This window comes from Vulpes lagopus, chromosome 8 (assembly GCF_018345385.1).
Source record: "Vulpes lagopus strain Blue_001 chromosome 8, ASM1834538v1, whole genome shotgun sequence".
Classification (NCBI taxonomy): Eukaryota; Metazoa; Chordata; class Mammalia; order Carnivora; family Canidae; genus Vulpes; species Vulpes lagopus.
Genome location: NC_054831.1, coordinates 121,321,260 through 121,346,195, shown reverse-complemented (window position 1 = coordinate 121,346,195; position 24,936 = coordinate 121,321,260). Strand labels below are relative to the sequence as shown.

Sequence of the window (24,936 nt, the reverse complement as noted above, 5' to 3'; positions counted from 1 at the left end):
TTTCAAGGTCCTGGGATTGAGCTCCAGCATCAGGCTCTCTTCTCCTTTTCTCTCTGCCCCTCCCTGCTTGTGTTCTCTCTTACTCACTCACTCTCTCAAATAAGTAAAAAAAAAAAAAAAAAAAAAAAAAAGCCCCCAAAATAAACAATAAACAAATAATAAAAACTCCATTTCTTCTCAGACACATCTGTGCCTTTCCACATGCTGCTGCAACCCTACTGAGAGCCCTTTTGCCTATTGCTTTACCTAGCAAACTCCCAATCTTCCTTTAAGACCCAATATAAAGAATGCTGACTCTAGGATGCCTCCCTGATTGCCTCAGGCAGAATGAGTTGCCTTCTTCTCCGTGTCAGTGTGGTACCGGGGACATTCCCCAGTATAGTACCTGATACAATGTGTTATAAGTATTGATTTCAATGGCCATTTCCTCACCAGCCAGGAGATTCTGGAGGGCAGAGACTAGATCTTTTTCATCTCTTTATCCCCTGTGTCAAATATTGGGGACTGAAGGAATGAATGACCAAGCCCCTGATGACTATTCAGTAGAAACTGGCATGAAGGAAACATGTGCCGTCTCTCGGGAGAGGCACAGTAGGATGGGGAGAACAATCCCTTTCTAGAGTCAGAAAGACCTGGGTTCATACCTGGCTCTGCCATTTACTTGCTGTGTGACCTTGAGCAATAAACTTGTCCACAATCACACAGTTTCTTCATTTGCAAAATTTTACAATTCTAACAGTGATTCCAAAAATAAGCATCCCAAGGGGTCAAAACGGCCAGGCCTCCCTCCCCCATTGGCTCAGCCACATGAAGTCAGCGGAGGTGACTATGGTCACCAACGTCCCAGGGGCTCTAACCCACATACTGACTTCTCTGTCAGCTCCAGACAGAGCCTTAGGCTAATGCCAACAAATATTTCAACAGGTCAGGAAGGGAATGGGCATTTGGAGGGAAAGAAGGCAGCAGCAACTAAGAACAATCAATCTTACATGAGGGCACAATTCTCTGATGCCTCAAGTCTGGGCAGCAGCCCAGGCCCAGCTCTCAAATAGGGGTAGGCGAGGGAAGCCATAAATATCCCTGAAAACAGAAGAATTCTGCTATCTAGATATCTCATCCTTTACCCTGCATAGCATTCAGTCCCAACCCCCTACCATTCCCATACTGTCTGGGAACATCATGCCCCTAGAGAACCTGAATTCTCATCCTGAATAGTCAAAGTGGAGGGACCACCTGAATCTGGGCAAAAGGAAGTATTTGCTGGTTACTTCCCCAGTGCAGGCAGTGGGTTGGGAAGTTGGGTTTACCAGTCAGACTAGCTCCTAGCATTTGTAGGGCCGTTAGGGGTCAAAAGTACAAATGTCAGGGCACTGGAGTAGCTCAGTTGGTTGAGCATCTGATTCTTAATTTTGACTCAGGTCATGATCCGTGGATCATGGGATTGTCCTCCCCATACACCCCCGCCTCCATCCTATAGGGCTCTGAGTCGGCTTCTTTCCCTCTCCTTCTGCCCCTCCTCACACCCACAAGAGCTCTCGTGCATGCTCTCTCTCTCTCTCTCTCTCAAATAAATAAATAAATGCATTTTTTAAAGTACAAATGTCTAAATATTTATAAGCTATAAATCATTCACATACAAGTTCATGCAGATCTCATGCACCAGTAGCTGCTCGCAATTGCTGCAAGCCTGGGGGTACCAGCACAACTCGGGCTAGAAGTGGGGTGTGGGAGGGACACTGGCTCCAAGTGGACATTTACACATGGATCCAAAAACATCCTTGCCTTGTGGGTAGAGCACAACAGGAGGGGAGCTGCAGCCATCCTACCTAAGCTCAGGGTACCGGATTAAATATACAGATACTACTTCCCCATGAATACATTTCGTCCTCAAGGCAGCCTTGTGAGGTGAGTTTTACAAAATGTTCATTTTTTTCCAGAGAAGAAAGTGAGGTTAGAGATGGGAATAGACTTGTCCACAGTCACACAGCTAAGAAGCAGCAGATGGATTTTGAACTCCAAGACCCATCCTATCTCCTAAACCAAGCCATGGCCCTTGCTGGAAGCAAACCACTCATTGGCCAACTTAGCCACACACAGACCTACCTATCCTATGACCCGAGAACAGAAACAATCAGGAAAGGAGGGGAGGGGCTGCTCTGCCTCCATATCTCTCCTACCAGGGAGCCCTGGAGCTGGAATCAAATTCTGGTTCAAACATTAAACTCACCCCATGACTCTGAGTCTCTGTTTCCTCATTGGCAAAATAAAAATCGAAAAATGAGTCAAAGAGGGGTACCTGGGTGGCTCAGACAGTTCAGCGGCTGACTTCAGTTCAGGTCATGATCTCAGGGTCCTGGGATAGAGGCCTGAGTTGGGCTCCGTGCTCAGCAGGGAGTCTGCTTGTCCCTCTGCCCCTCCTCCTGTTCACACTCTCTAATAAATAGATAAAATCTTAAAAAAAAAAAATGGGTCAAAAAAGAAATTAGGAATACAATCCCATTTATAATGGCATCAAAAAGAATAAAATACTGGGACTAAACTTAACCAAGAAGACAAATGATTTGTACACTCTAAACTACAAAGCATTGCTACAAGGAATTACAGAAGACACAGATAAATGGACAGATGTCCTCACTCATGGGCCAGAAAAATTAATGCTGTTACAAGACCCATACTACCCGAAGCCATCTACAGATTCAATGCTCTACCAAAATCACAGTGGCATTTTTTGCAGAAACAGAAAACACAATCTTAAAATTCAGATGGCATCTCATCTCAAAGGACTCCAAAGAGTCCAAACAATCTTGAGAAAGAAAAACAAAGCTGGAGGCCTCATACTTCATGATTTCAAAACATATTACAAAGTACAATAATCAAAACAGGATGGTCTTGACATAAAGAGTGATATATATACCAGTGGAACAGAACAGAGAGCCCAGAAATAAACCCTCACACATATGGTCAAATGATCTTTGACAAGAGTGCCAAGACTACACAATGGGGAAAGGGGAGCCTCTCCCACAAGTGCTGAGGGAAAAACTGGATATGCATACACAAAAGGATGAAGCTGGACCCTCTCTTATACTATACACAAAAATTAACTCAAAATGGATTAAAGATCTAAATAAGAACTGAACATGTAAAACTCCTATAAGGAAACACAGGGGGAAAGCTACATAACACTGGAATGAGCAATAATTTCTTGGATGTGAGACTAGGAATACAAGAAACAAAAGCAAAAATAGATGTATGCGGCTACATCAAACTTTAAAACATCTGTGGCAAAGGAAACAGTCAACAGGGGTAAAGGCACCCTAGACAATGGGAGAGAACATTTGCAAACCATATACTAGATAAGAGGTTACTGGGATCCCTGGGTGGCGCAGCGGTTTGGCGCCTGCCTTTGGCCCAGGGCGCGATCCCGGAGACCCGGGATCGAGTCCCACGTCGGGCTCCCAGTGCATGGAGCCTGCTTTTCCCTCTGCCTGTGTCTCTGCACCCCTCTCTCTCTCTCTCTCTCTCTCTCTGTGACTATCATAAATAAAAAAAAAAATAGATAAGAGGTTACTATCCAGAAGATACGAAGAACTTATAACACAATAACCACCACAACAACAAAATAATAATAATTAATTTTAAAATGGGCAAAAGACTTCAATGGATTTCTCCAAAGAAGATACGCAAATAGCAGGTAAGCACATGAAAAGATGTGCAAGGCCACTTATCATCAGGGAAATGCAAGTCAGAACCACAATGACATAGCACTTCTCAGTCGGTAGGATGGTCACTATCAAAAAGGCAGAAAACATCAAGTATTAGTAAGGATGGAGAGATTATAACCCTTGTGCACCATTGGTGGGAATATAAAATGACACCATCACTGTGGAAAATAGTACAGAATTTCCTTAGAAAATTAAAAATAGAACTACCAGATGATCCAGAAATCTCTCTTCTGGATATACTTCCAAAATAATTGAAAACCGGATCTTGAAGAAATATTTGCACACACATGTTCATAGCAGCACTATTCACAATACCAAGAGGTGGAGGGGTGCCTGAGTGGTTGAGCGTGTACCTTCAACTCAGGTCGGGATCCTGGGGTCCTGGGATCGAGTCCTACCTAGGGATCCCGAACAGGGAGCCTGCTTCGCCCTCTGCCTATGTCTCTGCCTCTCTCTGTGTATCTCTAATGAATCAATAAATAAAATCTAAAAACAAAAAAAAATACCGGGCAGCCCCGGTGGCCAAGCGGTTTAGCACCACCTTCGGCCAAGGGTGTGATCCTGGAGACGGGATCGAGTCCCACGTCAGGCTCCCTGCATGGAGCCTGCTTCTCCCTCTGTCTGTGTCTCTGCCTCCCTCTCTCTGTGTCTGTCATGAATAAATTAATAAAATATTAAAAATAAATAAATAAATAAAAATAAAAAATAAAAAAAATACCAAGAGGTGGAAGCGACCCAAACATCTAACAGCAGGTGAATGGATAAACTACGTGTGGTATGTACGTATAACGGAGTTATACGGCCTTTAAAAGGAAGGAAATCCTGTCATATGCTATAGCATGGATGAAACTTGAAGATATTTGAAGATACCATTAAGTGAAATAAGCCAATTACCAAGAGGTAGAATCTGAATGATTCCATGTATATAAAGTATCTAAAGTAATCAAACTCATAGAAATGGAAAGTAGAATGGTGGTTGCCAGGAAACTGGAGAAGGAGAAACAGAATTGTTGTTCAATGGGTACAGAGTTTCAATCAGGCAAGATGGAAAAGTTCTAGAGACCTGCTGTACAACAACATGCATAGAGTTAACAATACTGTAATGTGTACTTAAAAATTGTTAAGAAGAGGGGCATCTGGGTGGCTCAGTCAGTTAAGCATCTGCCTTTGGTTCAGGTCATGATCCCAGTGTCCTCAGATCGAGCCCCACATTCTGGCCCCCTGCTCGGTGGGGATCCTGCTCCTCCCTCTCACTCTGCCCCTCTCTCTGCTCATGCTATCTCTCAAATAAATAAATGAAATCTTTTTTAAAAAAACTGTTAAGAAGGGAAATTTATATCATGTGTTTTTTACCACATAAAAAATTCTTAATGGGAATTAATCTACCAAGTCATGGTAGATTTGAAAGTACATTGTATGTTCTTAGAATCACAGGGCTCAGCCTTTTAAGACCTACTACTGTGCAACTTTAGTAAAACTGTTGACCCTCTCTGGGGCTCATGTATAAAATGGGGACTATAACACAGGGAGCTTTTGTGAGCATTCAGTGAGATAAAGGATACCAAGTGTTTAGAAAGAATAGTGATTAAGACCACGACTCTGGTCAGACAAACCTGGGTTCAAAATCTGCCTCTGTCCTGTCCTAGCTTGTGACCATTGCCAGGCACATCACTCTCTGAGCCTCAGGTCCTTCTCCTGTGAATGCAGTGAGGGTATTCCAAGCACATATCTTCCCAGAGTGGTATGAATATTCAATGAATAATGTGCATAAAGAGCTTGGCACAATTCAAGGTATTCACAATCAACAGCTTTAAAAAACTGTATCTAGAGGAAATCCAATCTCCTAATTAGATCAGATCAAATGTTTCTCAAAATAGCACCACCATCATTGCAACTGCTCACACTGAGCTCACGCCAGGCTGAAGCCACCTACATTAGGCTTCCAGCTGTATCATGAGCTCTGAAAGTTTCTGGAAACCAGTCACATCTTTTTACGGTAGCTGGTGACAGTTGGCAAAATGCCGTCAGTCAATCCTTACCCAAGATCATTAATTAACCCCCAATGAGCCTCTGTTTATTCATCTATAAAAATAATAATACTGGGACGCCTGGGTGGCTCAGAGGTTGAGCATCTGCTTTGGCTCAGGGCGTGATCCTGGAGTCCCTGAATAGAGTCCCACATCAGGCTTCCTGCATGGAGCCTGCTTCTCTCTCTGCCTCTCTAATAAATAAATAAATAAATAAATAAATAAATAAATAAATAAATAAAATCTTTAAAAGATCTCTTATTTTTTTAAAACTTTATTTTAAACTACCTACTTCATAGGGTTGTTGTAAGGATTAAATAGAAAATGCCTCATCCATAATCAAAGTTCAAGGAATGTTGGCACCTTGTCTGACTTCTCTGAGAGGGAGTCGTGATTTCCATAACACAACACATCACACTGGTTTCTTTTTCCTTTGGGTTGGGAGTTCCCTGGGTTCAAGGCTTCTGGTATTTCACCAGCATGCACAACAGGACCTCCTCCACAGCAAACACTCAGGAAATACTTACTAACAGAGGTGCCTGGATGACTCAGTTGGGTAAGTCTCCAACTGTTGATTTGGGCTCAGGTCATGATCTCAGGGTTGTGGGATCAAACCCCGCAAGGAGCCTGTTTGGGATTCTCCCTCTTCCTGTCTCTCTGCCCCTCCCCTCCCTCATATGCATGCATGCACGTGTGCTCTCTCTCTCTCTCTCTCTCTCTAAAACAAAACAAAAAAAAAAAAGAGAGAAATATTTACTAATAGATAAACACACACACACAGAGTCACACTGTCCCTCATCAGCCTTAGCCACTCCCAGCCCTTAGATTTCCTGAGGCCTCCCAAACATGACAGTTTAATCATTTCTCTTCTGTGAGTCCTATTTTTCCTGTGTATAAAATGAGAATAATATCAACATTGACCTCACAGGATAGCCCTGAGGTTGAAGGCAGGTGAACGTCTAAAGTGCTTGGCATGTAGTAGATGCTCAGTAAATTAGTTACTCCTATTCTGACCTCCCCTACCACTTGACATTTGGGCCCTGGCCTGGCCATGCTGGCCATACTCTTTAAAGATTCCTTTCACTACCATTTCTCCAAGAAGTGGAGACATTTGAGGGGGAAACTGAGGGAGCAAGTATCTTGACCTCTGGGGAGTTCTGCCCTGGGCTCCCCACAGTTTCTAGTTCAGGGAGTCCACACCATGCTGGGTACATTTATGTGTGGATAAATGGAATTCCTTGTCTAGGAGAGGTCGGTGACAAGGCCTTTGAGGTGAGAGTGGCCTGGGTACCAGATTTCCCCAATTTCCCTTCTCACAGAGGGCCCTTCCTGGACTCCAGGAATATATATTGCACTGATGAGACGCGCGGTCTCTGCTCAGGTGATCTAGGACATTCCTGTGGAGGTGGGGGATCCTGAACCTGGTCTGGGTCTTTACTCTTGGCTCCCAAATACCCAGATGGTATCTGTAAATCTTCCTCCCTCCTCCTTGATTCTGGGAAATAGGCCAGGGCAGGGAGGAGGGAGTGGAGAGGCACTTCTTCCTGCTAGCTTCCTAGCATTGGGCATACCCTCTGTTATACCAGGAATCACACCAGAGGACCACGTCTTCCAGACTGGAAACTCCTGTGAACTGCTTGTGTCCCCTGGGTACCCAGAGGCTGACCCAATGGAAAACATAGGGTACAGGGCACAGACCGTGGGGTCATACAGAACATGATCCACATAGAGCTCTGCTCTTCCCTCGCTGCTCTTTGGTTTTTTGTTTTGTTTTTAAAGATTTTATTTATTTATTCATGAGAGATGCAGAAAGAGAGGCAGAGACACACAGCAGAGGGACTCGATCCCTGGGACCTGCAGCTCCCTGCAGGGACTCGATCCTGAGACCCCAGGATCACCACCTGAGCTAAAGGCAGATGCTCAACCACTGAGTCACCCAGGTGCCTCCTTAGCTGCTCTTTGGCTCTCAGGCTTTGGCTCTCAGAAAGGTCTTTAGGCCTTTGGCTCTCAGAAAGCTCTTGGGCTTTCTTCAAGTGCAAAATGGGGATAACAAAACCTTCCTCACCAGGTGGCTGTAAGAGCAGAATTGAAGCAATCTATGCAAGTGGTTATTGCTCAGTAACTGTGAGCTCCTCCTAACCCCTCAGAAAATGTTTGTTGAATGAATGAATGAGTGAGTGAATAAATCAGCCATATACCAAACTAGCTGCAACCAGGGGTAGCTGAAAAGAAATTACAGGACTTGGGATCGGACTGTGATCTCAACCATGCTCCCCACCACTTGGAGCCAGTGAGTCTCTTCCCAGAGTCTGAGGAAGAACCTCACTGAGTGTCTTGTGATCTGTATCAGAAAAATCCGGATGGGGAGTGGGGGGCAGGGTGCCCAGAGGGTAACCTTAAGCATTGCTTTAAAAAGAAAATAAGATGAGTAGGAGTGATAAAGGCTTTGTCAAGAGCAAAGCACTCGGGAAATAGAAATGGACTTTATAAATTATAAAGGGCACTGCACAAATGTTTGACATGCTTCTCCCATCAGCCAACTGAGCTCAGCACCAAAACCAGGCCCTAAGGGTCCCCCTCCTACAGAACTAAAGGGGTGGAAAGGGGCTGTTGAGTGGTGGTCCTTCCCCCCACATATCCTCTCTCTCTCACATATACACTCTCTCTGTCTCTGTCTCTGTCTCTCTCTCTCTCTCTCTCTCTCTCTCTCACACACACACACACACACACACACACACACACAGAGTCTGGCTTTGGATCCTCTTTGGCTGAAGACACAGGGGAAGAAAGGTATACCAACCTCCCAGTGGGTTTGGTTGATGATTCTGCTTCTGGGAACTGCTGGGCTGTACCATACCCTCCTGCAGGTTGATCGTGTTCCAGGCACATGTGACTATAGCTAGAGCCAAAGCCCCAGTACGGCCTACACAACCATGACACACATGCACACACAGATACAGCAGAGGCAATTCTCCCCACCCACCCTGCTGCCAAAGAACCCAATGGTGGCTGGGCAGAGAGGTGGCTGTACTGGGGACCCAGCATTTGCCCTTCTGGGAATGGGCTCCACTCCCAACCCAGACACACTCCCCCAGGACCAGTCAGGGAGTGCTCCCACCCTATAGTTAAGCCGATGCCCCCTACTGGGTCAACCCTTATGGGGATAGGGATGGGGGAGAAAGGAGAGGTTGCCACTGACCAAGAAGAGCCTCCTTCTCAACATGACCTTGTTCACAGGCCTAGGGTGGGGAGGAGGGGTCCCTCTATAAAAATCTCCTGTAAAAGGAGAAACAGACAGGATCTCAGCCTCTCATCACACCTCCTCCCACTCCAATACCAATCAGGAGCAGGACCTCAGTTCTGGAGGCAAATTTTGTCATTAACGCCATAGACGATAATCCCATACCCAAACCTTCATTGGACAGATGGGGAAATGAGGCCCAGGGAAGAGAAAGGATTTGCCCAAGGTGACAACAGGATCGGGGGCAGAACTGGGACCAGATGCTAGGCCTCTGGCTTGCTGTCCATTCTCTTTTAAGTACAACCTGTTACTTTACCATCCATCTATTCAATTCATATTCTAAGATTATACTGCTCACCAAACACTGTGCTAAGGGTAAGGAGAAAAAAATGAATGAGACCAATTCCTCATCTGTAAGGCGTTTACAGTAAGGACTACAGGGCCAGTAGTACACATTGATTCACTCTTGTGCAGCATCTCTCTACTGACAAAGCATTTTCCCACCCAGCCTCTTACTTCATCCTCCCCCACAAACCCAAACGTCAGTACTTTAAACCCTAATCTACAAAGGAGGAAAGTGAGGCTCCTGAGTTGCCAAGGTCCCAGCCTTGAGCTCAAATCAAAATTCTGGGTGTCCAACCTCTGGCCCAGGGCCATTTCCTCATGTCCAGAGTAGACTTCTTTCTTTGGCTGGATTGTCAGTACCTAAAGGCAGGGACATCTCTTTCTCTTGCTCCCCAGCACCTCCCGAACACACACACACACACACACACACACACTCCGAGTACCTAGAACACAGCTGCATATTCACATAGAGCTAAATCAGAGCTGCCCAAATGCTTTTGGAGAGACTCTGCTGGCTTCCTAATCCTTCACGGATTTAGCAAGTGTCTGGACAGCAACCTGGTTCATCTGAAGCTCCAGCCAGCAAAGGAAAGGGGAGACCAGCTTGTGGCCTGTCCCTCACCCCTGGGACCCGCTAGGGGAAACCAGTTATGAGCCAGGCCCTTTGTACCAATAACCTGGTTATCTTCATCATCCCCCAGGAACACCTGCAATCTCATGAGTTCCTAAGGACCCAACTGTGGATCAGACCCCGTACTTCTCCTGACAGTCCCGCTGGGGGAACAGAATTATCCTCATTTGCCAATACAGGAAATTGAGCTGCAGTGAGGGAGCATAACTTGGCCAAGAGACTATGTGCAGCTCGTCAGGCAGATGGCATTCAGCTCTCTGAGATCTAGATCTCATCACCATCATCAGCTCCCAGTAAGGTCTCTGGGGTCACTTTAGCATGGCCTTGGCCTCAGACAACCGAAGAGGGTAGCTGGCTTTCCTGACAAGTGTGGTCACGAGGAATCCTTTCTAAACACAAGACTCTGGGCCTGAGGAAGGTGCCAAAACAGTCCCTTAAGGACAGAACTACCCATTTGCTCAGGTGCAGGCGAAGGGCATGACCATGGTCTCCCGAGGACATTGTCACACGCCACCCCCCGACCCAGCCAGGGCTGGGGGTCCCCCCTTACCTGTATCACGGGAGGCTGGTCAGCCGACCGGCTGCAGCAGCAAGATCAGAGTGTCTGTCTGTGGACACAGCCCCTGAGCTCTCTGGAAATTGCAGAAGTGAGGAAACAAGAGCACACCACTGCCAAGTCACCCCTGGGGAGGAAATGCTGTGACCCTGGGGCTCCTCCAACGGGTGGCACAGGAACCTCCAAGCGGGGTCACCAGGCCCTGACCACGGCTCGCTGGGTTCTCACTGAGCTGGCGGGTGGGGCGTGGGCCGAGGCCAGGGTGCCGGGGAGCTGGGATCAGAGAGGAAGCGGAGTGCGAGCGCCCACTCCGGAGAGAGAGACGCTGAGCAGGAGGGCGAGGCAGAGAGAAGAGCAATGAATGACCGAGAAAGGGAGAATGAGAGGCAGGGGGATGGTCAGGAGAACTGCGAGGGATGGGAGGGGGAAAGACAGCAGGACAGACCGATGTAAACACAGACAGAGCATGAGGGGAATGAGGAGACACGAGGCCAGAGATAGGGGAATCAGCAGAGACCGTGATGAGGCGGTGAGTGTGTGCCTGGTGTGCGTGTGTGTCTGTGTGTCTCCGCGTGGGCCTGGGAGGGGGGAATGAGAGAAAGGGAGAGAGGGACGGGAGGGAGGGCCAGCCCACCTCGAGAAGGATGGGACGGAGGAGGTCAGAAGAGCTGCTGTGGTCAGGGTGTCACTGGTCACCCAGGAGCACCGAGGCCGAGAGCCCTGGGGGACAGCGTGGTGGCGGTGCTGCGGCTGCGGGGCCTGCGGGACACAGCGGGTGTCGGGCCCCCCCCCCCCCCCCCCCGACAAATCTAGCCTTGGAGGAAACTAGGTAAGGGTACTTGTGACCTCTGTGTACTATCTTTTTTTTTTCTTTTAAGTAATCTCTACATCTACCATGGGGCTTGAATTCACGGGAGCGGCCCGTGGGTGTGAGCGAGGGATGGGTGGATGCAGGTGAGTTAGTGACCCGGAGTGAGCACGTGTGAACCTGTGGGTGGGAGAAAGCCACGGGGTGGAAGCTTGATGGGACGTCCAGGTGGCACAGAGGTTTAGCACCACCTGCAGCCCAGGGCCTGATACTGGGGACCTCGGACCCCTGCATGGAGCCTGCTTCTCCCTCTGCCTGTGTCTCTGCCTCTCTTTCTCTCTCTCTGTGTCTCTCATGAATAAATAAATAAAATCTTTAAAAATAATAATTAAAAATATAAAAATAAATAAAATAAAAATAAAAAATAATAAAAATAATAATACTAATTTAAAAAAAAAAAACAGTAGCCGATGGGCAGGAGCTCCCTGCCCCAGCTTCCGGTCCATTTACTCACTCATTCAGTGAGTAAACGTGTATTAAGCACCACGCGCTGTGGTGGTCACTGCCTAGGAAAGCAAGGTGTTCATCTATCGGCCAGTCCAACACCCTTCTACACAGAGAGGGGTGTGGGTCTAGCAGGTCCCAAAGGGAGGTGGGTAGGAAGCAGAGCCAGGGAAGAGTAGAGGCTCCTGACTCCCCGGCTCAGGGTCCACCCTCAGCTCTGCCCTGCATGCCTGGGCTAGCCTCGTCCTGCTGCATGGGACCCCACTACTGCCAAAAATGGATCTCAAAGGGCATATCCCCCCCCCCTTTTTTTTAAGTAGGCTCCATGCCCAGCCTGGAGCCCAACACTGAGCTTGAACTCACACCTCTGAGATCAAGACCTGAGCTGAGATCAAGAGTTAGGTGTCCACCTAACTGAGTGAGCCACCCAGGTGTCCCCGAATCACTTTTAACATGTGCCTCAGCCCTGAAAAACTAGACCAACGTTCTGCTCCTGCCCCAGCTCCACCCTCATCGCACACAGGCAGACATGCTCGCACCTCTTACACAGATGACCTCTGCACGGTCATGTACACTCAGTGCACACTATTATGCAAAGACACTTGCTCACAATCACATCCCTCCACCCATAATCATGTCCCTCCACTCACATGTACACTCACACACTCAGGTGCCCAAATCTATTACCCCTGACTCACATCCACCCCGTCACCTCCTTCCTCCTGCCCATTCACTCTCAGCTTTCCACGCTCACCCACCACACACACTCTCCTCACATCTCAGCTTGTGACCCAGGCCTCCAGTTACAGACTTTGAAGAGGGCCAGACTCGTCATCCCTTCCCAGGTCCCTTAGAGGCATCTTGAGTCTTGAGGGCCCTAGGCACAAACTGAAAAGCTGAGGTCCTAGTTCTGTTCCCTAACTCGGATCCTCTTTCCCTAAATTGGCTTCACCTTCTCAGCCATCCTCCAGCCACCACACTCCATGAGAGCTAACAGCCTGGAGGGATCTCCAGGACCCACTGGTTTCATTTGACCACAAACTCCAAGGACACTTGTCTTAAATCCAGTACTATTCAGCTCAGCCTGTTTTTCAATAGTCCTTTACACATGCTCTCGTAGTAAATGTGTTTCAGTACCTCTTTTAAGAGTATCAATAGGCAGGTTAGGTAGGCAGACATTATCAACATTTTACTCCTCCTTCCTGTCACACCCACATCCATTCTGCTAGCAAATTCAGTCAGTTCTACTTTGAAATATATTTAATCTGAGTCTAAATTGCCAATCAGGACATAATGCTGTCTGGTGGGGTGTGTGTGTGTGTGTGTGTGTGTGTGTGTGTGTGTGTGTGTAATCTAGCCTTGGAGGAAACTAGGTAAGGGTACTTGTGACCTCTGTGTACTATCTTTTTTTTTTCTTTTAAGTAGTCCCTACATCTACCATGGGGCTTGAACTCACAACCCCAGGATCAAGAGTCGCATGCTCCAGGTGTCCCCTCAGTGTACCATTTTTGCAACCTTCCATGAATCTGTGAATATTTCAGAATAAAGGACAAAAAAAAAGTAAAAATTCATACACACAGAAGAACACAGTGGAAAGATACTCAAGAGCGATGCGTGCAAGGAATAATAAAAGTGCTAACTATAATAATCACAATGCTATTGAACACGTGGTGGGCATTTACTGTGTTTCAGTCTGTTGTACCCTATGTAATTGCTTTACATATGCTATAGTCTATATCCTGACAATATTCCTGTAAAGTTGGTGCCTTTATTATTATCTCCAATTTAGAGACAGGAAAATTGAGTTATAGAGAAGCTGAGTAGCTTGCCCAAAGTCACACAGCTTGTATGTGGCAGAGCTCGGATTTGAACCTAGATAATCTGGCTTCATAGCCCACTCTAGATCTTAACCACTGTGCTGAAGTGGGAATAAATGGGAACAAGAAAAATGTTTTTTTTTTTGTTTTGTAAATAAAGGACATATGTATCAGTTAGGGTCCTCAAAAGAGCCGCACACTCAGTGTGAGGACAAAGGACCTATTTAGAGAGGGGAGAGCAGGGCTGGAGAACCACAAGGAATAGTGTAGTACTCCAAGGCTGCCAAGAGTGGGCGTCCTTATCATCTGAACGGCTGGAGAGAAGAAGAGTTACTGGAACCCAAGAGTAGCTATTTAGAGAGGGCTGCCTGGCAGGAGGTGTGACTTTGGGTAGGAAGTTGCAGAAATCCCCCATGACCTGTTGGAGAGGGAACTGGAAAATAAATACCCAAATCTCTTCCTTCTTCCACCCTCTGATATCTTACCAGAACCCCCCCCCCCGCCCCCCACCCTTGGCTGAGTCCAACCAGAAGCAAAGGACACGGGTAATATAGCCCATACAGATCAGCCTCCAGGGGCAAGAGTGGCGTGGAGAAGGGTGGTGAGGGGACCTGGAGGGAAAACAGAAGATTTCCAGCACAGACACGGTTGAGAATTTAATATGGACAGAATTTTAGACGGTTCTAAGGAATTATTGTTAACTGTATGAAGCAATAATAGTGGTGTGGTTATATAAGAAGGTATCCATTTATATGGAAATATTTAGAGATGAAGTTACGAGGAATTCCTTTAAACCACTACAGCAAAATAAGGATAAAGAGAGAAAAGAAAGGGAATGCAAAGAATGGAATGGGGGAAGGAGAGAGGAGAAGGAAGGATGGACAAAAGGAAGGAAGGAACGACGGGAGGGAAACCATGGGGCAAAATACTGAATCTAGGTGATGGTGTTGTGGCAGGCTGAATAATGGCCCACAAAGATATCAGGTCCCAATCCCTGGAGCCTATAGATGTTACTTTATGTGATAAAAGTTTTACAGGTGTGATTAAATTGATGCACCTGAGATGGGGAGATTATCCTAGATAATATGAGTGAGCCTTAATACAATCACAGGTATCTGATTGAGAAGCCGAGCAGTGCCCGGGAGGCTAGGTCGGTTAAGCCTTGGATTCTTGATTTCAGCTTGGGTCATGATCTCAGGGTCATGGGATTGAGTCCTACATCCAGCTGCTGCTGAGCAAGGCATCTGCTTAAAGATTCTCTCCCTCTGCCCCTCCCCCTACTCATGTGCACACTCTCTCTCTCTCTCTCTCTCTCTCTCTCTCTCTCTCTCTCTCTCTCGGATAAATAAATAAATCTTTAAGGAGAGAGAGAGAGAGAAGCCAAGGGAAATTTGCAGACAGAAGACGAGAAGTCAGTGTGGCCACAGAGGCAGACTGACATGGCCACAAGCCAGGAATGCAGTAGCAATAAGACATTGAAAAAGGCGAGGAACAGATTCAGTCCTAGAGCCTCTGCAGGGAGCACAGCCCTGCTGACTCTTTACCTATTGATACTGATGTTGGACTTCTGATCAATAAATAAAACCTTAAAAAAGGTCTGACTCATGAGACAATCCGAAATTTGAACACTTATCAGATACTCAGTATATGAAGGAGTTAATGTTAATTGTTATCTTAAAAAGAATTCTCAGGGGTCCCTGGGTGGCTCAGTGGTTTAGCGCCTGCCTTCAGCCCAGGGTGTGATCTTGGAGACCTGGGATCGAGTCCCACATTGGGCTCCCTGCACGGAGCCTGCTTCGCCCTCTGCCTGTGTCTCTGCCTCTCTCTTTCTGTGTCTCTCATGAATAAATAAATAAAATCTTAAAAAAAAGAAAAAAAAATTCTTATCTTTTAGAGACACATGCAAAATATTTACAGATGAAATTACATATTTGGGGTTTGCTTCAAAATAATGTGGGATGTACCTCAGTGGAAAAGATGCGTTGATCATTGTCAAGGCTGGGTGGTCGTCCACGGGATCCATTACACCAGTAAGTGTCCTCCAGTATGTATTTTCAATCTTTTATAAGGGCGAGGTTTTTTTGTTGTTTGCCTTTTAGAGTGATTCAGCCCTTGTTTAGATTTTAGAGATCCGAACAACAGTGAAAAAGAAAACTGTCCCAGTGTTATATAATGGATAGTTGTGTCTTGATATGTCATTTTTCCTACCATGGCATCTTATTAGGGGATCAGGTGCTGGATCTCATACAACATAGATGGAAGTGAAAATGATGTAACCTGGAAAACTGTGTTAAATGACAGAGAAATGATAAAGATGCCGAATTGAAACAAATTTGTTTCATGCAATTTGAGAGTGTAAAAAAGTAAAATGTATAAAATAATAAATTATTGCACAAAATATTTAAGTAGGTAACTAAAGGGATAAAGTATATACTGTAAGTAGGCATTTGACTATATCAGTGGTTCTTAATCGGGGCTACTTAGCCCTCCAGGTATGACATATGCCAATATCTGAACATAGTTTTGGTTGTCACCACTGGCCGGGGAGGAGGGGACAGAGGTGCTGCTGGTATCTAGGGGGTAGAAGCCAGCAATGCTGCTAACTGTCCTAAGGAGCACAAAACAGTCCCTACAACAAAAATTGATTCGAAATGTTGCTAGTCCTGAGGTTGTAAAACTCTGGACCATTTCATCTACATTCCTAAGAGTTTAAATATTCAAATTGGCATAAAAAAATCTTTGGGGGATCTTATCGGGACGATTAGAGGATTGCTTATTTAAGGAGTTGCCTTATGTTTGGGTTTATAGAATAATTTTTTAATGTAATCTCTACACCCAATGTGGGGCTTGCAAGATCAAGAACTGCACATGGGTTTATAGAATATTTTAAAGTTTCCTTCATCAAATAAATTTATTTTTAATTGTAATTAAATAAATTTACTTTAAACTTTAAATGATAGGGATACCTGGGTGGCTCAGTGGTTGAGCGTCTGCCTTTGGCTCAGGTCGTGATCCTGGGGTCCTGGGATCAAGTCCCACTTTGGAGTCCCTGCATGGAGCCTGCTTCTCCCTCTGCCTATGTCTCTGCCTCCCTCTGTCTCTCATGAATAAATAAATAAAATCTTTAAAAATAAATAAATAAACTTTAAATTATACATAGATGGATGATAGATGATAGATTGATCCAAATTCTGACCACTTTGTCCCAACTTCACTGATACGGCCCTGGTCCAAGCCACCACCCTTCACCTAGATGTGGCCCCTCACTGGTTCACCTTCCACCCATGCACCCCCCTTGAGCCTGTTCTCAACACAGCAGTGCAGTGGAGCCTATTAAACATCGGTCAGACTACATCATTCCTCTACTCAAAACTCTCTAGTGGCTTCCATCACACTTAGAAAAAACTGGGGTGCCTGGGTGGCTCAGTTGGGTCAGTGAGTGACCCACTGGTGATTTTGGCTTAGGTCATGATCTCAAAGCCATGAGATCGAGCCCCATGAGGGGCTCCATGCTCAGCGCCTAGTCAGCTTATCCCTCGTGCTATGCTCCTCCCACTCCTTGCACCCTCTCTCTAAAGAAATAAATAAATATTTTTTAAAAATCCAACCACTAGATTGGAAAATATTAATGTCTGGCAATTCCAAGTATTAGAGAGGATGTAGAACAATGTAAATTGGGGCAGCCCAGGTAGCTCAGCGGTTTAGCGCCCCCTTCAGCCCAGGGCCTGATCCTGGAGACCAGGGATGGAGTCCCACGTCAGGCTCCCTACATGGAGCCTGCTTCTCCCTCTGCCTGTGTCTCTGCCTCTGTGTGTGTGTGTGTGTGTGTGTGTGTCTCATAAATAAATAAATAAATAAATAATTAAAAAAAAGAACAATGGAAATTGTCATTGAGCTACTAAAAAGATGACACAAATGGCACACTACTTTTGAAATTAATTTCATAATAAAATTGAAAATGTGGACATCGTTCCTAGGTACACACTGGAAATATTAGTATTTCCTTGTATATAATGTCATCCTATGCACATATTAAAGTGAACAGAGCCACATGTAATAACATGAACAACAGACATATTGCTAAATGAAGAAAGCAAGTTGCAGAAGGATAAACACAGCATGATACTATTTCTTAAAACTTATTACTGTTGGCAGACACAATACATATGCATCGATATATAAAAACAAATTAAAGATATGATTATCTCTGGGGAGAGCGGGAGGGGGCAGGACTGGTGAGGTACACAGGAGGCTTCTATTACACCTGTATGTTCTGTTTAATTGGCGATGCGTACGCAAGTATTTGTCATATTTAACAAGTCAAAAAACATGCCACATCATATATTGAGATTTTCTGGAAAGTAACAGTAATTAAGACAGATGGTATAAGCACAAGCAGAGAATAGACAAATAGTGCAAATGAACAGACTAAAGAGTCACTGGAGGGGGTGGGATTACCACAAAATTGGAGGCCCCTGAGAACCGAAAAGTAACTTGGGCAGCAGGTTCCTTCTGAGACCCCTCTCTGGGATGCCAGCCCCGAGGCCTGGGAGCCCTGAATCCTCTCTTCCTCTTTACCATAACCTCAGGGGTAACTCCCGACTCTCTCTGGCTCTCTCTCTCTCTCACTCATCCTCCCTCAAACCTTGGGAGTTTGAATCCTCTCTCTGCCACTCAACATCTAGGCAACCTGAACCTCAGACTCTGTATCTGTCAAGTGAGGACACCACCACCAACCTCACAACGAGATGAGGTCTGTAGAGCACAGCGCCTGGCAGCTGGTCCCCATCCTCCTGCATCCTCTCCCTCCCCTGGTCCGGCTGAGTCCTTCTGCCCCCGCCCCATCCCCCAGCCTGGGCCCACCTGCAACAGCACACCTACTCTACTCCCAGCTTGTAATACGGCCACAGCCACATCATCATACACAAAAGGAAGCCTCGGGGATGTGGCCAGGACTATTGAACTTGGAACTTTTAACTTTCTTATTTGCCATGTCTTTAAAAAATTAAAAATTAATTCAAGAGGAGGTGCCTGGGTGGTTCAGTGGGTTAAGCATCTGACTCTTGTTTTCGGCTTGAGTCATGATCTCATGGTTATGAAATCGAATCCCACATTAGGCTCTGCACTAGGCATGGAGCCTGCTTAAGATTCTCTCCTCTGGGCAGCCCGGGTGGCTCAGCGGTTTGGCCCCATCATGGAGCATGATCCAGGGCGTGATCCTTCAGCCCAGGACATGATCCTGGAGACCCAGGATTGAGTCTCACTTTGGGCTCCCTGCGGGGAGCCTGCTTCTCCCTCTGCCTGTAACTCTGCCTCTCTCTCTCTCTCTCTCTCTCTCTCTGTGTATCTCTCATGAATAAATAAATAAAATCTTTAAAAATATATATATTCTCTCCCCTTCTCTCTGCTCCTCTCCCTCCCCCTCTAAAAACAATAATAGGGATCCCTGGGTGGCGCAGCGGTTTGGCGCCTGCCTTTGGCCCAGGGCGCGATCCTGGAGACCCGGAATCGAATCCCACGTCGGGCTCCCGGTGCATGGAGCCTGCTTCTCCCTCTGCCTATGTCTCTGCCTCTCTCTCTCTCTCACTGTGTGCCTATCATAAATAAAAAATAAATAAATAAATAAATAAATAATAAAAATAAAAACAATAATAATAGGGGATCCCTGGGTGGCTCAGTGGTTTGGCGCCTGCCTTTGGCCGAGGGCACGTTCCTGGAGTCCCGGGATCAAGTCTGGCATTGGGCTCCCGGCATGGAGCCTACTTCTCCCTCCTCCAGTGTCTCTGCCTCTCTCTCTCTCTCTATGTCTATCATAAATAAATAAATAAATAAATAAATAAATAAATAAATAAATCTTTAAAAAATAAATAAATAAGTAAAAACAACAATAATAACAAACTAAAGAGAAGTGGATTCTGGGGTCAGATTTACCTATCTATCCATTGCCAACTCCTGGCTATGCTTATTGGGCAAGTTTCTTAACCTCTCTAAGCCTATTATCAAAACATAGCTATAAAATGAGATTAATAGTATCTACTTCATAAAAGTAGTGCATAATTAAATGAAATAATGCTTGTAAAAGCATGGAGCATGATCTTTGACCCACAGTAGCCATGTGATGAATGCTAGCTAGCTTTTTTTATTACCAGCTTAGGCTGAGTCCTGGGGCCATTAGGAAGCAGCAGCACTCAGACAGCTAGGATAGTGGCATCTCCCATCATGCTCCATGATGGGAACAGGACCCCTAGCACTTCTACCCACCCTCACCCCCACTCCAGCACATGAGCAGGACCTGAGGTGGGAAGTGACAAGTTGTGGGGATGGTATTGCTGACTGGGCCCCAGGCCCTGCCCCAGCTGAGCAACAGCACCCAAGGATCTTGCGGACCTGTTTAGGGGTGAGGAGAGCTTTTGTGATCCGTATATATGGTTGCGTGGATGTGTGTGTGTGTGTGTGCGCGCGCGCAGGTGTAGAGTGGATATTTGCGTGTCTGCGTAGAGTAGGTTTGTTTGCAGCAAGTGAGGAGAAGGTCTTTCATGTCTGGGTTGCTGTGTCCTGCAGGGGTTTATGTGTCGTGTCTGCCAATGCTGTTGGACCTGTTGTACGTCTGTAAAGATGTGTGTTTCATCCTGTGGGTCACAACATGCATCACATGAGGGGATAGCGTATCAATTGGGACAGTTTGTAATACTGTGTGTAGTGAAGGGTCATGGGTTCTTTCAGTAGATGTCAAGGGTCTGTTGTGTGTTATGTATTTGTGAAGGGCCATGAACTATATCTATGGGTGACAAGGGTGTGTCTGTGTGATGTGTGTGACTGCTGTCGGTTGTTGTGTGTTAAATGTCTATGAGGAGTAAAAGGATGTGTGCTATGTCTGTGGCGACAAAGAAGAGTTGTGTGTCCATGGGGGTGTGCTGGTGGGAAGAAAGTCAGACATGACCCAGCTCTGTGGACCCCTCCAGAGCCTGAACAGCCTTAAGGGATTCTACGGGGCAGCTAGACAAAGCAGCCAAACCTGACCCTCTCACCCAGGCCACCAGACTCTTACCTGAGAAACAGCAGAAACAGTGGTCTGAGGGGTGACAAAAGGAGGAGGGAGAGATGGGGGCCACGGAGAGCATGTTTCCTGGTCAGCTTCTCAGAGAACTCAAGAAGTGCAGCAGAGAGTAGGAAGGAAGCAGAAGGCAGGCCCAGACCCAGGTGTGTGACTCACTTTACGCTCCAATCCCCATTCAACAGCTGAATAAAGAATTAGGGGAGGCCTGCCTGCAGGCTGTGCTGGGCAGGACGTAAGGCAAGGAAACCAGCTCCTTGGGTGGGGACCCCACCCCGAAGTCACTGGGAATACCCACATCCAGCCAGGGAGTCTCTCTACATGTCCATCAGCCCAGCCAACAACATTGGGCTGGCCCACCTGATGCGGGGCCTCTCTGGGAGTAAGGCTCAGCGTAGGTTGGCAGAGGAACTGGGTCCCTTGTCTGAGGAGGAGATGAGCCCTGACCCGGAGAAGGTCCCACTCCCGTCCAGGAGCCCCCAGTCTAAGGTGGGGAGTAGATGCAGCCCTCTCTTCAGGAGCCTGAGTTTCAGTGCTCACAGCCCCAATTCCAGGGAACCCAGGCTGAACCCAAGCTGGTGAAAAAGACCAAACCTGCTTTCAGAAGATAACCCTAAGGGACCACACAGCCAGCCTTGCCCACAGGCAGCCACAGGACAATGGGTGTGACATAGCCTGCCCACAGATGCCCCCAACCCAGGAGGAGACAGCCGAGCCCTCAGGGATGCCCAGTCTATGGAAAAGGGGAAATTCTCCCTTATGAATCCACTCCTCTGAGGAGGCGACACAGCCACTGCTGCCCTCATCAGCCACCAGTGGGAAGAAGGCGACAGACCCTTCCTCTGAGGAGTCCCTTGTCTGACCAAGGCCAGAGCCCGTTGTTCTGTCAACAGCCTAGAACTGCACCTGGAGCTCTAACCCTGTGGGCTCTCTGCTCAAAGTCACTCCTTATCTCCACCTCACCCTCACCAAAATATCTGATTGCGCTGGGCAGGGAGCAAAAGTGTCAGGGTGCAGATAAAAGCACACTAGGCCACTGCACAGGGGGACACTCTCAAATACCAGCTCAAGAATCCACTAGCCTGGGGTTTGACCACTGCCTCCGGTCTTCAACTCAAGCCCTCTGCTGAGCATCTCCAAGCCTGTTTCCTGGGTAATAGTCACATGTACTCCCTGCATTATAACTAGCATGATGCCTGGCCTCTAACAAGAACTCAGTAAATGAAAATCACTTTACCCAAGTTCCTACCTATGTCCCAGAAGTGGGAGTCAAATCCTTTCTCCACATCAGACTCAGTTGAAGAATGTATTAAAAATGAAGGTTTAGGGATGCCTGGGTGGCTCAGTGGTTGAGCATCTGCCTTTGGCTCAGGTCGTGATCCCGGGGTCCTGGGACCAAGTCCCAAATCAGGCTCCCCACAGGAAGCCTCCGTTCTCCCTCTGCCTGTCTCTCATAAATATATAAAATCTAAAAAATAATAATAATTGGGGATCCCTGGGTGGCTCAGTGGTTTAGCGCCTGCCTTCATCCCAGGGTGTGATCCTGGAGCCCCAGGATCGAGTCCCACATTGGGCTCCCTGCATGGAGCCTGCTTCTCCCTCTGCCTGTGTCTCTGCCTCTTTCTCTCTCTTATGAATAAATAATAAAATAAAATCTTTAAAAAATAATAATAAATAATAATAATAATGGTTTAAACAAAAGCAGCTTCCAGATTCCACTTAAAGAGATTCTGATCCAGTGGTGTTGGTAATGGGGCCCAGGAAATGAATTTTCAACAAGCACGCATTGCTTCCAAGGTAGACAGCCCATTTGGCAAAGCAGGCTTGGGGGTACTACAGAGGAAGTCAGGGACTGGGCAGGGAGTTCCAGTACCCAAAGATGCTTTCTAGCTATGTCTACCTACCACTTACCTCAACTATGGCTGCCCCACCAAGCCACAGGTAGAGGGCCAGGATATTGGCATCTCCAACAGAATGCCAAGTTCCACTCATCCACTACCTCACGATGGACTGGCCGGGTTTTTTGCTTTTTTTTTACTTCTGTGTTTATTTTTTCTTCCACATTTTTAATTTAAATTCCAGTTAGGGGATCCCTGGATGGCTCAGTGGTTGAGTGCCTGCCTTTGGCCCAGGGCGTGATCCTAGAGGCCCGGGATCGAGTCCCACATCGGGCTTCCTGCATGGAGCCTGCTTTTCCCTCTGTCTGTGTCTCTGCCTCTCCCTCACTCTCTCTGTGTGTCTCTCATGAATGAATAAATAAAATCTAAAAATAAATAAATAAATAAATAATTCCAGTTAGTCAACAGAGTGTAATATTAGTTTCAGGTGTAGGATTTAGTGATTCATCACTTACATACAACACCCAGTGCTCATCCTAAGTACCCTCTTGAATGCCCATCACCCACCTTGCTCACCCCCGCCCCCCAGCCACCCTCAGTGTTCCCTATAGCTGAGTCTGTTTTATGGTTTGCCTCTTTTCTTCCCTCCCGTGTACATATGTTGTTTCTTAAATTCCACATAGGAGTGAAATCACATGGTATTTGTCTTTCTCCAGACTCGCTGTCCTTGCCTGACGTTCCTGTGCTGGGACAGTTAACCTGGGAGCTTCTTTTTTATTTTTATTTTTTAAAGATTTTTATTTATTTATTCATGAGAGACACAGAGAGAGACAGAGACACAGGCAAAGGAAGAAGCAGGCTCCATGCAGGGAGCCTAACGTGGGACTCAATCCTGGGACTCCAGGTTCACACGCTGGGCCGAAGGCAGGCGCTAAACCACTGAGCCACCCAGGGATCCCAACCTGGGAGTTTCTTAAAGATCCAGCGGTTCGCCTCCCCAACCCTGATTCCTCAATGGTAATTTCAGGGAGACCAGAGAATGTCTTTTCACCAACTTTCCCAGGTGTCCTCAATTCTCTCCTCTTTCACCCAATCCTTGGTGCAGCCATGCGAGAGGACAGGGCTGGGGACAACCTCTCGCCATGCACCACCGGGTGGCAGGCATTGGTTTCCCTTATCTCCTGAACTCTGCAGACAATGGGTTTAAGAGGAGAGGAAGCAGAGGCGCAGGGAGGTTTGAAGACTATAGTCTGGCGCCAAATGCAGGCTTGTTGCCTCCATTTGCAAGCTTTGTTCTTTTTACAATAAACAGAAACTCATTAGAATTCGTTTAGAACAGGAATGAAGAAAGTATATTTACTCTCATTTTCCCAGAGAGGAGGAAGCTAAAGCCCAGAGAGGGGAAATGATGTGCCAGGATGTACAAAGCTACTGAGTGAAAGACCAGATACTTGGTAATGTGACTCCAGGCCTTTTCCCTGCTCATGCCTCACTACGCTATGTTCCCTGAGTCCATGGGGAGGAGCATGGACAACCCCCAGCTAGGGGGCAGCTGGACCAGATGTGCCAGGATGGCTGGGGGAAGGGACAGGGGAAGACGAGGAAACGGAGAGGCAAATCCTGCTTGGCTTCTGCACTTTGCAACCTCTGGGCAGGCCCAGACTCATCCTCAGCCTCCCACACTTGGGGCCCTCAAGAAGCAAGGTCAGCTACAAGGTGGGGCCTGACCACAAAGAGCCACAGCCACTGGGGAGGGGTGGGGTGGGAGGGTTTAGGGGGCTGGACTGCCAAAGACGATGACTGATGCCTTAGGTAGTCACATCTCTTTTTAAAGGTACCATTCCCACTTTACCCACGAGGAAGTGGAGGCTGGGCTGAACCCCACATTCTAACGCCATCTGGCTCCTTCCCATTCACCTCTGGCCCTGGTGGTCCCACAGGCGGCAGTGCGCTGCACGGCGGGAGATGTGAGGGCCGAGGGCCAGGGCTAGCTGCGCCATTACTCACAGCGAACCACAGGAAGGAGTGAAGGGGCTCACCCAGCCTCATTCTCTCTGGGGCGTGGCACTCCTCCAGGGAGCCCCTTAACCTGCAGGTTACCATGAAAGGTCTGGAGAAGCTGCTATAGCCACAGCCCTGCCCTGGAGGCATCTTGGCTCACCCCAAAGCACTCCCCTCTCCTGGGCGGGTCAACACTGAAACAATTGCTCTGAACAGGTTTATGGGAATGGGCAGGGACCACAGCAGGTCTGTGGCTACAATGTGACAGAAAGGAAATAGGAGGGCTTTAGTCCATCTGGGAACATAGGATGTCGTGGAAAACCCAAATTCCTCAACAGGATTTTCTGCTATCCCTGGTCTCACTTCAGCCCACTTCTATGCTTGTAAGCATC

The 24,936-nt window shown here is 47.1% G+C and overlaps 1 protein-coding gene across 3 annotated transcripts in view; it reads right to left on the bottom strand.

Moving 5' to 3' along the window:
• Window positions 1-21,179, bottom strand: part of PTAFR (platelet activating factor receptor) — a 31,652-nt gene extending 10,473 nt beyond the window's left edge. Inside the window, exon 1 of one of the 3 annotated variants that reach the window (XM_041765170.1) lies at window positions 20,700-21,179. The gene's annotated coding sequence lies outside the window, so the exon portion shown is untranslated. Of the gene's footprint in view, window positions 1-2,296; window positions 2,361-10,516; window positions 10,778-20,699 lie in introns of those variants that run through there. The other 2 variants (XM_041765167.1, XM_041765169.1) reach the window with 2 other exon arrangements.
• Between the last annotated feature and the right edge of the window lie 3,757 nt (window positions 21,180-24,936).